General features: G+C 46.8%; 1 protein-coding gene across 2 annotated transcripts in view; it reads left to right on the forward strand.

The window, feature by feature from the left end:
- The window catches only part of nwk (FCH and double SH3 domains nervous wreck), a 231754-nt gene that overhangs the window by 161521 nt on the left and 56127 nt on the right, over positions 1-14106 (forward strand). The gene's annotated exons all lie outside the window — the stretch shown is intronic.

A 14106-nucleotide genomic window follows, 5' to 3' on the forward strand; every position in this document is an offset into this window, starting at 1 on the left:
TCGTCGTGCATGTGTGCTCCGGCGAAGGAACAACTCCGCAAGCACAGCGGTTTTGCAGCGCCAAAGTGTCCACGGCCGTCGAAGGCCTTCGGCAGTTGATGCGCGTTCATTCTTTCCTCAGCTGGACGGTAGTTAAAAGACATGTTTCTTGCCGCAAGTCGAAAGACACACAAAAGGAAGACACATAGAAGACAACACGGGCGGCACTTCCGACTGATTTAGTTTGGGCGGTGAACCAGGAATGTATATACACATACACACATGCGCACGCACTTCACGAACCTATGTTATCCCGCGACTTGTTTGTGTTTTGTGTGTGTTTTAACTTGCAGCAAGAAACATGTCTTTTAGCAAGCACCAACTAGGCCAACAAGCAGTTCTGTTGGATGGTATTTGTAATTCTCGAGCAGGCGCTGCGTAGAGGTCAACGCGTCACTTGAGCACGGCGTCATGAGCGCAACTTTCGCTATAAAAATGAGATTGTGGCCTCTCATTATGCGCAGCATTATGCGCTAGTCAGGACAATAAGAAAGTGTTCGTATTTCTCCTCAGTACGGCAGGAATGCAGTTCTGATTTCAAGTCCTCTACGTAAGTTCGACGGCTTTAGCCCTGCCGCGTTGTCCCACACGCTGCACAGTATACAATATGTAGTGATTCGCTGTCTTGCACCTGCTCCGTTTTTCGGGAAGGAAATATCTGCCGTACGGTCGTGTGTCTTTCTGTGCAGTAATTGCGCTGGCTAAAGCTCTAGCGCCTATCGTTTCCAGTTCGATATCATTCGCGCATTTCTAGGAATGCTTCCAGTCGTTAAAGGAGCACTAAAGAGAGAAATGACTGGTTATGTTTCAGTAAGACAATGTCGAAACCATCCGTCTTACCGCAATACGACGCTCGGTAGGCCTGCAAAAAGCGCAATAACAAAATACCGGCGCCTGCTTCAAGTTCCCGTGCCAGCTCGCTGGGACGTCATGGATTTCGACAGGGCCCACTAAATGCTTTAGTGCTGAAGATAGACTACATTGTGTTCTAAGTGTGCTAAAGATTGAATAAGGCGAGTTTCGGAAACTTTTGCTGAGCCAACGTGGTCTAAATGCTAAAAAGAAATACCTTGAAATTAGTGACGTCACAGCGACGTACCAGCGTTGGGGCTGCGGCGCGAAATTCAAAAATTGAACCTTTGACCTTCATTTCCTTTTCTAATAATCAACCTATTATTTCAAGATTAACCACAACAGAGTTTTAAAAGAACACTTTATCCGTCGAAACTGATTCATTGTTTTGCTGTAGTATCCTTTTAACTGCTCTGCAATAAACGAGACAGCGCAAACAGCTTAAAAACAAGCCTTCTGTTTCCTGGACAAAGGAGGTCTGGACAAGAAAAGAAACAAACGGAATTATATTTACAGCATGGCGGCTAGGTAGAGAGTGTTTTAATAGGTTCTGGAGAGGTTTGCCTGCCTGTGTGCCTAGCATGCTACTCGAGATAAATAGGACGAAAAATGAAACGATGTGCGCAGTTCACAACAAAGATACACGACATAGACGAAACACAACACTTAGCACGCAGCTAGAGTGTCTCATTGAGACCAATGTCAGATAAACAAAGCTATGGTAGCCAGGAAAAAAGTGTTTCCTGTGTTCAACGTAGGTCTTCCTTACAAATGAGCCGCCAGTTTAGGCGTCTCTGGGGAAACCACGTCGTTCGCAACAACCTCGCCGCCCGACGAGGCGGTCTTCACGTTGAAAAGAGCTCTAACGGGTAGAGAAGCTTCAGCGTCTTTCGTAGGGCAGATCCATTGCGCAGCTTAACCAGGCGAGCCCTGGCGTTACCGTCGCGTCCCTTCATAACTTCTGGAGCTCCTCCGCGTTTGACAATCGGGCTTTTCATCATGGACGGTGACCAGGTCATAGACTCATGGCGACCTCCGGCGTTACCAAAATTGGAAAACTTGAGCTGTTGTTCCTGGTGTAGCCGTTATCTAGTTATCTCTATTTAAAATACGGTGGTTCTTGATGTGGACCGATAGGTGCAAAACCAGTAGATCTGTTCCCAGTTAGGAAAAGTGAAGGCGTGAGAACTTCAGCTTCCGTAGGATTTGATGTTATGAAAGATAGTGGTCGACAGTACTGCTGCTTGTACTTCACAATATGCGGCAGGCAGCTCTTTGAAAGTAAGTCTTACTTTGCGAATGATCTTCCAAAGAGAATATTTCACAGCGCAAAATAACACCTCCCAAAATTACCCCACCCGCTGCTATTTCGATGATAACCATCATCAGGCAGTGGCAGTGGCTCTCCAATTCTTCATTAAATAGCGTGATAACTATTGGAGGAAATGCGAAAGCGTTCTCTGTGTAAATGATTTCAGGTATGGCACGACAAGCCGTGAATCTTTGCAAAACAGAATTAAAGAGGCTCTGCTGATAAATACCAAATTAATTTCACTGGTCACAGCACATATGAATAGTGCAACGCATGTTTTCGAAGTAAGTGAGCAGCCTTGGTATACAAAGGTGCTGCAAGTTTTATCTCGACGCTTAGGAGTAGAGCCATAGACGTAGTGCATGGCACTTTTGCTTTCACACAATCATTGAACTGTCTAAGCACTTGCTGCGCCCCTTGTCTTTCTCTGGAGATCCAGAATTTTTCACGTGCCTCTGCAAGTGTGTATTAGATGTCACTGTGAAGACTCTGTCGATGTGCATCACAAACAATCAACTTTGATAATAAGCTTCCCAGATGCAGTGACGGGAGATTCTTCATTTCTTAGAACTGTCTGCGTCAACTGAAGACGTCCTTAAACGCGCAGTCTCTGGAACGAGTCCAAGATTGGATTCAGCATCTTGAGACTCGAATGGCTTTTCAAAGCGTCATTTCTACACACTTGCATTGTTTCTCCACAATAAGGATCCTCCAACCAGTATTTCTCAGCAGCGTCTACTTCTCCGACTGTGCGCTCACAATTATGTCTTGTGGCCTGACTTTGACAGTTTATTATAAATTGAAGGCACATTGTGGTGATACGCAACATGTGAATCTCGCTGATGTATCTCTGAAGTTCTAGTAAAAGTGTCAGAGTGCAGAGCTTGCACGACTAGTCGTTCCCCTGATGACACAGCGTTTAAAACAGTGTTTACGAAGTGTTTTGGCCGCATGCCTGCTTCCTTCTCAATACAAGTTCCTTGCCACCACATTATGTGTGCCTTTACATTCTGCAACTACATTCCGCCCGTAAGGAGGTCAGGGATTTTCTTCTCCTGCATGGGCAACGTCACCAATACTGATCACTGCTATGCTGCTGAATTTCATCGACTGTTTGCGACGAACTGCTTCCATATTGAAGCAGAACCTTTTAGTCAATGCAGAGCTTACGTAAAATCAGTTAAAAATGTGGTGCGTGTTACGCAAAAACCTTGGGGCACAACTTTAGAGCAATTTTCCCTGCCGTGCTTCGAGAAAAGCGCCTGCAAGTTCAAGGCTTAACTGTGTCATATTTCTAAGTCGTGCAGCCATAGATTTGGCCAACAGAGGCTCAGAGTGTACGCATTGTTTGTCTTTTATCCCTAGGTAGGCGTAAGCCACGTAAGCTCTCTGATTGGCGTCACAAAGTATGCGTAACTACCGTTCGGGAACACCTGACTAGCAGGTAACGGCACGACTGGCTCTCAAGGCGTGAAGTTCGAGTAAATCAGAGCGCCACCTTTTGCTGTGTGTTGAATTTCGTCAGGCAATGACGCATCCTAGACTTCGTTTAGTTTCCATGTTTCTTCAATAAGTAACCGGGCCTGCATTGTAAACGTCGCAGTAAATTCAAGGGGATGAAATATGCTTGCTGCGGCGTGTAGCACCGCCCCCTTTGCATATTGACTCCCTGTCTAAGGATACAACTACAGACTTCGTATAGGCATTGCGTCCTCGTTTTGTGTATACACATGTCAGATAATCAATTGACTGCAAGACCTGAGACAGCCATTTCTTCTCTTTCAGTAAAAACGTTGTCTCAAACGTTATGAATTATAAACCTAGTTCATGTGTCGCATGCCTCCAGCTTCGATGATTTTATTTCCATGGTGGAAAATCATTTCAGCATCTTTCTCCGTAAACCCTCCAACTAATAGGTCACCACCATTACATGAGCGCGCCAAAACCATAGCTATGTCTTGAAAACCCTATTTTATAGACTCGCAGTAGTGCTTCAAGGTAGTATTAAGCAAGAACGGACTTACTGCCCGGCCAAATGGTAACCTGGTCATCCTCTACTCCTTGATTTCCGGTTTAGGGTCTTCTGCAGAGGGGAGCTAGGGACTTGAACAAACAAAGCCTAACGGTATTTCTTCAGTTTCAATGCTGTTCTGGAGAAAAGCCTTTTCTATGTCGGTAGTAAGAGCGACGATGTACAGCAGGAAGCGAAGCAGTAGTTCCACAAGATCTTCAGTAAGCTTCGGCCGTTTATCGACTTGCTCATTCATGGCAGTGCTTCCAAGGCCATGTGAACACGCATGAAATACATTCTTAAACAAATGTACACCCTTTGGGGTGTATATCTGTCACGCAAGAATAATCGTCATCTGTATTGCCTGCATTTCCTTTCTTGAAAACGCAACATTCACTGCTTTCTTGCCGAGAGTGCTCTGTCATGCTGATAACGCGCTGCCGTTCGTGACTTGGAAGTACCGGGCTCGCAGCATTAAAGAAAGGAAATGCGGGCAAGACAGATGACGATTATTGCTGTGTGGCAAATATACACCCCAAAGGGTGCAGCTGTTTTTTAGAGTGTAGCACTACACTCGCTCTGGACTACAGCAATATGTGGCATATAATAAACGGGTGAATTTTCGTGCACGTTTCTCGGTACATGCTCAGCGTGTTCCAACTTCACGTAGTTGCGGATAATGCTGCCGTACTATCAGCCGAAGTGCGCATTGCGTATTTCTTTCTTCCCGGTGGTACCAAGTCGTTTCGGAGCTTCAGCTTTGTTGTTTTCAAGGCAGCTACAGTTCTGTTTTCAAAGAAGAGCAACGTGGTATGGCCCATTGACAAAGTTTAGGCACGATTTAATATCTTTGATGACGATCTCACCTCTTTGATAACCATCGTCCTGCATACTGATGCATTCCAGTTCGCGAAATTCCCGTAAGACGTCTTTAGTTGACTCTTCTATTGTACCGACACCAAGGTGTTTACGTTTTTACATTGCCAGCAGATTCGCAGCACACACATTTGCGATTAGTCTGGAAATGACGATGGCAAATGCGGTACACACGCAGCGATAGCATAGCTATGTCACGGTGTAATCTTAAACCACCGATTCCTCCTACTCTGCGGCTCCTGTTGATTTATTATAGCTCTTTACGGACTCTGCCAATGAATCCTAATCCTTCGTTTAAGTGTCATGTAAACTTGTGACTTCGGAGATTGCTGATTTATTATAGCTCCTTACGGACTCTGCCAATGAATCCTAATCCTACGTTTAAGTGTCATGTAAACTTGTGACTTCGGAGATTGCTGATTTATTATAGCTCTTTACGGACTCTGCCAATGAATCCTAATCCTACGTTTAAGTGTCATGTAAACTTGTGACTTCGGAGATTGCTGATTTATTATAGCTCTTTACGGACTCTGCCAATGAATCCTAATCCTACGTTTAAGTGTCATGTAAACTTGTGACTTCGGAGATTTCCTTCGTTTCGCGCATTTAGACGAGGGGCTGTAGCCGCCAGTAATAAGAACAGCCTGGCGTTCGGCAATTTCGCAGGCGAAATTAACGCGCCGACTTTCCGAACAGGGCCATCCAGCGGTCTTGGTCCTCCTTTCGCGTCTATACCACCTGCTCTCGCAATTACCGCTTAGACTTGGAGCACGTGCCTCTCAGTCAGCAATGGAGACAAATCGGATAAGAACCTTTCGCTTAAAGCGCGTTCCTCCAAACTTGCATTCTCAATCTCGTATGGCATTCAGCAGGGGAAGCTGCAAGAACGAGGCGGGGAAGGACAGAACGTTGAAAAGTAGCTGGCAAGGTTCGAGGAGCGGCATTTCTTCAGAAAGGTGTGAAGCATTTCTGAGAAGAGCTCTCACCACGACCGTCCTCGGTATAGATCGGCGCTTTCGGAACGGAGTGGAGCGGTCGGCGGTGATGGATCAAGCGCCGCGGCCTGGCGCGCGAGAGATGCGGCCATCCGTCACGGCTCTTGGAGGGACGCAGAAATCCCCCGGAATCCGGCCGCCGCGTTCGCGGCGAAGATGGTGGCCGGGGTCGCCCTCTCCGGGACGCGCCGCGCGTCGTGCTTCCGCTGCACCCGCTGCCTTAGCACCGGCGATGCCACCGGTGCTCGTGGCTCTTTCTCGGCTGTGCTTCCTGCTTGCTTTCTTGGTCTCGAACTATGAGCCGGTTCCTGTCCGAGAACTTGCTTTCTTTTTCTCGAATTACGGAAGATTTGTCGCCAGGGCTGTCGGGTGCGTGCGTATGCCCACCCCGCTTTCCTTTTGTTGCCCCCTCTTGTTCGTTTCGTTGTACATTTATTTATTCCAATAATCACGAAGTAGACGGAGTTCACCCAGCGTTTTATATTTTCTGTTCTGTGGGCAAGCGTTTGCCTAGTCGTCGAATACAGCGGAGCGACCAGGAAGCTTTCCAACTGAAGCCACGTGATTGTCTCTCGCTATACGTTAGAGAGCGAAATTTTTATTTCCTGAACCCCGGGGCTTTCCTGTGGGCGTGTTTCTCGGCGAGTAGGCGAACGACTGGTCGTGATGCAGGCGAATCGAATTATACGCAAGGTCGATCCAAATAGGTCCTGAAGCTTGGGCGAAAACCGGTTCAGAACAAACTGTCACCGACATCAGAAAAGGGTGGCTATGGGAGCCCGCGATTCAAGCGCGACTATGTTAGGAGGGAACAAACATTGGGAAAGATAAAAGCGTTTTTTAATTAAAGGGAAACACAGATTCATTCAACGAAAATAAAATTCCTTATCAATTTTATATATGTGTGACGAGTAAAGAAAAGACAACTCCATTTTATTTTATCATTATCAATAAATACCTTTTTTCAGCGCCCATCGTAAGAGAGGGCATTCACGCCGCTATCACTTGCGATGGAATGCATGTCTTGAAGTGTGCAGAAAGGCGCGCTTGTAAAGTTCACCTGTTACAATACACCCCCCTCACACGTTGTGCTGTTTTGCTTGTCGACATTTGTCTGAATTCGGTGACGCGGGCAGCTTCATCGACTCTCGACTTGTTCAGTCAAAAGCAGTGAGTTAAGACTGCTTGCTTACTAATTGCTTACTTTAGTTGTTTTCGTGCGACTGCGCAGGCCAACGGGCTTGGCGTCCGACGATAGAACCAGCACTCTACACCTGAAGCTTTTGTCGACCTCCAAAGAAAGCATGTTCTGTTCAGGGGTGCGATTTCGACGCTCGTACGGCTGACCTTTTCTTGCATCGCTTTCCGCGCTGAAGCCTCGGCACGCCCATCAAGTAAAATGGCGGAGCATTTGAATATTAGCTCTAATGGTAGACCACCAAAACAAAATTCGGGCCTGTGAGAACAAAATGACGCCACGTCTCTTTTTAACAGATATGGCGCCACATTGTTTTTTTTCTTCCGCCGGAAGCCTTCCGTCCTCATACAGATGACGCCAAGCCCCATGAACCGCCGATGAACCGCCATGCTTTGAACGTATGGACTTCTATGGAAGCCTCGCTACCAGGTATTTACCTTGTCACACACGCCTCTATGCTGGCCATGCAGACTTGCCGCGGTGACCAGCGTGGGTAGTGCGCGGGTAACGCTGAGCGCATCAAAACTCGCTATGTGACGGTGTGTAGCACTTACACCTCTGTCAGAGGATCCGAGCGCATTCTAAAATACAAGAAGGAGCGACTGTGCCGGGCAGCCACTATGGGCGCCTTGCACTGATCAGAGAGCACTACGACATTTGATTTTTTCCCCCAGCGTCGCCGACACCGGCCGCTAGAGAGGTCATGAAACTTATGTGCCATTCCAAACGATAGCGGTCGCTTTTCGTCGCTCGTCTGAGTCTTATGCCCTGTGCTTCGACGGGATCAAGCTTACGATTGTTCACGCTCCTCATATCGATGGCAAAGATGTGCAGCCATGTGCACAGCATGCCCACTTCGACGTTTTCACAACTCGGACCGTCTTGGCTCGTGATAGTCGATCGAAATTGCCACGGCGAATGTGTACAACCACTCGTTAGGCTGTGTGTTTTGGCGCTTCTGTCTACTCTGAGAAGCTTCAGAGAAAGGTACCTATATACTGAAAAATGCAGTGCAGGACACTAACAAACGGCAAGAAATTAACTTGCCCTTTGGGAGAAGAAAGGAACAGTTCCGTGCGTGCAGTTGGAAATAAAACAAAATTGCATGCATCATGCATACTTTTGCGAACAATTTAACAGTCTCGCTGCCTGAATACTAGCAATTCTGAAGCGTTATTTGAGATACAGTAATTGAGCTCAGACCCCGAGGACAGCTTCTGTGACAAGCAAACGACTATAGGTGCTAATATTGCGTGGTCGTCGATCCCGGATAAATATGCACACGGTGGAAAGGGCGTCACAGTAGGATAGCTTGAAGAACATTACATGCATTATATATTTATTCATTTAAAAATTGTCAGGTATGAACTGCACAGCTATAAATTAACAAGCTCGTGATCTCTTCGGAGCGGCAGGTGCTCATTAGCGCCTTTATTAGACGGTGAATAATGCAATCATCGCCAATATTCTTCCACGGATAGATAAATTTAGCGATATGTCGATAGCGAGGACAAGAAACAGTAAATGACCGAGCATGCTGCCCTATTTTAAAGAAAATTGCGTATCCGTGACAACGTAAGGGAGTATAATTTTATAGCCGAGTGTTTTGATTTCAGGCGACAGTATACAACGCAATCGAACGCCTCAGAAAAGCCGATAATAAGATAGTGAGTTCGGAGGCTGTTTTTTATGTCAGAGTGCAGATATGTCCCAAATTCAGATAACTTAGTTTCGCACAAAAAGCCATTCCTAAGACCATGCTGATTATAGAAAAAAGATTCGGCAACACTCCAGATGTCTGTAATGTGAAGAGTGATAATACGCAGATAATGTGGACGTTCATAGTAAAAGCAGCTCAAAAAATAACGGCAACACACAACAGAAAAATACACGGTACAGGCGCTGAGTCTTGTGTACTTCTCTGTCTTGTGTTGCCGTTATTTTTTACGCTGCTTTTACCTTGAAAATCAACCAACTCGCCCAGTGTTGCACTCTAATATGGACGATAATTTTGAAATGAGATTGCATGGACACGTTTAAAAACTCGTATTACCTTTGCCGTCTTCCAGTCATAACGAAGTAAAGCAGTGACTAGCGACTGCCTGAATATGTGAAGCAGAATACTGCTTGACGCTGGTACAGTATTCATCAGCACCTCTAATTTATTTCATTTCTGTACGCCAATTGAGGAACACAGCGTAGGGTTATTTATGATATATACCATAAATAATACTTACAATTACTGGTACTGTAGTCGAGGCACATAACGGAAACTTGAATTACCCTTTCGTTTGAATAAATATTTTAAATATGAGTTAGACACCGTTGGACATTCCCTAACTGAAATAACGCTGTTGCTGCAGTCGATGCAGGACTCTTTTCGAAAACTGAGAAGTTCATAATGTCCATTAGAAAAATATCTTTCCTTAGCTTTGCCTAAAGATAAGCGATACGATTTAAGAAGAGCTTGGATTTATGCCATGCTAAATGCGCACGCACTCGCTATAAAATCCACGAACTGAATTTCTTTTTTCTAATTTTCATGCGCTGAAATACTTCCCTGCGAACCTGAGGTTCAATATATCGTTAGGCAATGTAACAAGTCGAGCATACTTATAGATTAATGCACGTATCATTTCTTTGAAGACATAGCGAGTTGCATACACCAGATATATATATATATATGCTCAGATGGCGCCAGCCAACTGTGTTAGAATAATGTGTCATGTTCTATGTTAACAGGATGAAGATTTCCCTTTTATAATCACGAACTTGTTTTGTTGCGACGCCAGTAGCCGGCGGCAGAATCTTTACGGTCACTGGAGTAAATTAAGGTCACTGAATTCATCCGTGCATTCTATGCGAGCTATAATTCCAGAGGATGAAGCAAGTAGGCGATCTGACAGATTGGAACTACGTGTTAGCTGCGAAACAGTTTGTAATAGGTTGAAATCTAATGAGAAATCGATGGAATTTGTTGACGTGTGACAACGATGGTACAGCTGGGCGCGATCACGGAGCAAGGTGAAGTAAGGAAAACTGCTGACTGGCATCTGCATATAAGCACATTTATGCTGATAAAGATGACAGAGTGCTCAGTAGGAAATCTGCGTCATGCAAGCCCATGCAATTCATCGGACATACGCAAAGCACTACAGAGATGCCGCCAAGAAAGTGTCTGTGTCAAGTTCTTCAAGTGATACTTCGGCGAGCAACTCAAGCAGAACGAGTTGTGAACACAAACACACACACGCACACAAACACACACACACGCACACACACGCACACACACAAACTCACGTACACACACACACACGCACACACACGCACACACACACACACACACACACACACACGCACGCACACACACACACACACACACAGACACGCACGCACGCACGCACGCACGCACACACACAGTTGGGCTATCCATCATCTTCCCGGGTGCAAGTGAAGCGTGTGAACCGCTTTATGTATGCTACCGAGCTTACACTGCTTTTTCCTGTTTACTGAAGCGGAAAGCAAACTATCTAAGGCATTGTTTGCCTCGCTGTCGCCATTATGCATGAAAACGAGTTCTAACAACTCCTCCTCGTGCTTCAAGGTGGTGACTATACCAGGTGCGCTGCTTACAAGTAGTTTATTGTAGAGGCTGCTGAACCCACCGAAGATAGTAGGAAAAGCTTCAAATGAAGGTTAATTTTTTTCACTTAGAAAAGAGAAAGAGGAAATTAGATCACTCGCGGCGTTTCCGGCACTCCGCAGGCGATATCACTTGACACACCCGCTGATGAAGGTGGACTCATCCTAATGCAGCGACGGGTGTAGTTTTTGACATGTGCGTATTCTGGCGTCACGTGAGCCAACCAGGGCATAAAGAGTTGCGATGATGAGAGACGTAGTTAATGATCACGTGGTACCCGACCACTTGCGTCTTCCCGTCGACAGCAGAACATCGGTTTGTTCAGCGCAAGTCCTCTCCGCCCTGCGTGCTCACATTGTGCCAGCGTCTTCTCGCGAAAAAGAATTAGGCCCAGCCAATGTTCGCTGCACCGCACATGCGCGCGCCTATAAATGCAAATTGACCGGCAGCTGCAGCAGCGAGCCTCAGAAGGGTCGACGCTCCGTAATAGCCGCGCGCGCGTCTACTACGGAACGGTCGCGCCCTTCGTGCGGAGTCGTTTTTAATTAATGCGCATCCCCTGTGCACCCGCGTATCAGAGCGCCGTCGCCTCGAACGTCGAAGGTACCGCGATGAATGCATGTGGCTGACTGTTGATGGATGCAGCGTCCGATAGCGGGTGCGCGGCACAGCGCAGCTCCTCGGCCGCGCCAGCTGATCCGTCACCGCGCTGTTGGCCTCGGAGGCCACGGCGGATGAAAGCGGCGCGTTCTCCTGAGGAGCGGCTCTTGCCTACCCTCCAGGCTGAGCACGAGTTTCTCATTTTTGCAGCACGGCGCCTTTCCGCGTCTAGCCCGAAGGGGATTTAGACTTCTTGTGTGCGACGGGTGACTGCTGTCTTGAGTCCACGGTGTCGCAGTATTACTGTCACGTGCAGCTTTGGCGTGTAAGCTTACGACGTGCAGATGATCCGGAGACGTGGGTATAATATAATGCAAGCCTATATTGAAACATATGTATTTCACGCGGAAACTAGAGGTGCAAGCTCTTCAACGAAGTCATGATAGCGGACGTACACTGTTGCTGTAGTAAACGAACCAATAAGTATATGGAATGGTGTTGAATTCACAAAGCTTTCAGTACGTAAATGCTGTCTTCCATTCGCCTTCGCTTATTATATATCCGACATCACAATTGGATTGACATATGGCTGTACGAAAAGTTTTAGCTTAAGAGCTTTTTTTTTTTGTTAATGGGGGCCGTGATGTTCCATCATTGTTATGGCGCTACTCCTATGGGCAGCGAAATAAGTGTCCCGACCGTGGCCTATGCCGAGCGCAGCCGGACCAGCCACAACAAATAACTGAGCACACACTGCAATGGCGGGTATGATAACAACCTCCTCTTCTCACGCCAGCAGCACACCCGTGTGGAAGGCACTCATGTGACAGGTGGCTTCACGTACAGACAGGGAACGTTTTGTACATCAGCGCGTCAGCTCCACATAACGCGGACACATAAGAAATGCGGTATATGCGCTATCGCCAGAATACTATACTTTGTTTCTAGGCGTGTTAAAGTGGCCGCACACAATACGCTCTTCATATCCAAAATACTGTCCTATGTGCCCACGCTTAAAATAAGTATGCCGTACAAGCAACGCAGTAGAAAGACGGATATGCGTGTAGGTTGGCATTTGTTGAAACAGTGCGGCGCAAGCACTATTGGCGAAGAAAGGCGGTGACGAGTACGCTCTTCTTTGCCAGTGTTCACGCGCGCTGTTTCGCGGGCCTTGGTTTCGCTATGAACAAACGATACAGGTGTGATGATAATACCTCGGTAGCGAACGAAACATTTCATATCGTCCAGCGTATGTATCTGCCCAGCACACGTCGTGCTTCAGTCAGGCCGAGCTTCCTTTCTGCGCTTGTCCATAAGCTGCGTTTACACGAATGCGACAGTAGCGTACAGCGTATGCTAGGGCATCACCGTAATGCCATGTGACGGCGTATACGTGTACGGCGCGCCCCTCTTGGTCCGAAACAAGCGGCAACCTGCAGCGAGTGCGTGTCGCCGACGAGTGGAGGAGAGCACGCGCCGGCGTCCGTCTCACTTTTCCTCTCTCGCTCGATGCGACACACGGCGTGAGTCGACTCGCCCGTAATGCTTCTACCGTTATTCCACTCTCGCGTGGCGCATTGCCGGTCGTAGACATGGATTCTATGCTCTCGAAATGCGAACTGATACGCCACCTGTCGCATTCATGTAAACGCGGCTATAGGTACGCATGTAGACCGGCTAGACGCGGTACGTGTTGAATACACCTGGATTCTGGCCAGGACGGCTGTGCTCGTTCGTGTTTTAGGAGTATTTCTTGTTGGGCTATTGCAGGTAAATCATCGCTATGGGCATGAAGTGACATGTACAAGCGGATAAAGACGCTCACTATGTCCGCCGTTCTCTGCGTGTTTGTCAATGTTCCAATCGCTGCCACTTGTTTGGGCGTGCGTGTGTGTGGAGCCCGCGCTGAATAGGCGAAATTAGAAACAATTCGTAAAGGTATCGACTATATTGGCGGCAAGAAGATGCAATATATAGAAAATTGGGGTGCCTAAATACAGTAGGCTACGAAAAATTGCAAGAACTAAATAAAGATGCAACAAATATAGCATTCAAGTAAGTATATAACATAAAAAATATAAACAGCTATCAAACGCTATTGATCCCGTGTACTTACACATCACTGTGCGATAAAAGCTAGTACAACGTACGTTTTAAAAAATGATGTCTAAAACTAACGAGAAATAAAAATACTAGAATCTTTGCTGTTGAGCGGAAATGAGATACAACGACGATAACCGAACAGAACTAACGTTTCGTTTACACAATCACTAGGGAACAAGCACAAAAAAAGCTGTGTTTTGATTGCTGCGCAGAGCATTCCGCTGCTGGCCAAGCCAGGCTCTATTTTTCCACGAGAAGTACGCGCAAAGTGTCGCGTCTTCTCTCCGCCCTCGTGCCGAGTAGCACGACATACTTCTACATCACAAACATACATCAAACACATCAGCGGGTTCCTATACCACTTTCAAGAACGGATGCTGCGCGGCAACTTCAATCATTTACTCGCCACATCACACTTCTGCAATGGAATGCACCTGGTTCCACCAAGTCACGCTTGTACTTTCTCCACCGTAACTT

Source organism: Dermacentor andersoni, chromosome 4 (assembly GCF_023375885.2).
Source record: "Dermacentor andersoni chromosome 4, qqDerAnde1_hic_scaffold, whole genome shotgun sequence".
Lineage (NCBI taxonomy): Eukaryota > Metazoa > Arthropoda > Arachnida > Ixodida > Ixodidae > Dermacentor > Dermacentor andersoni.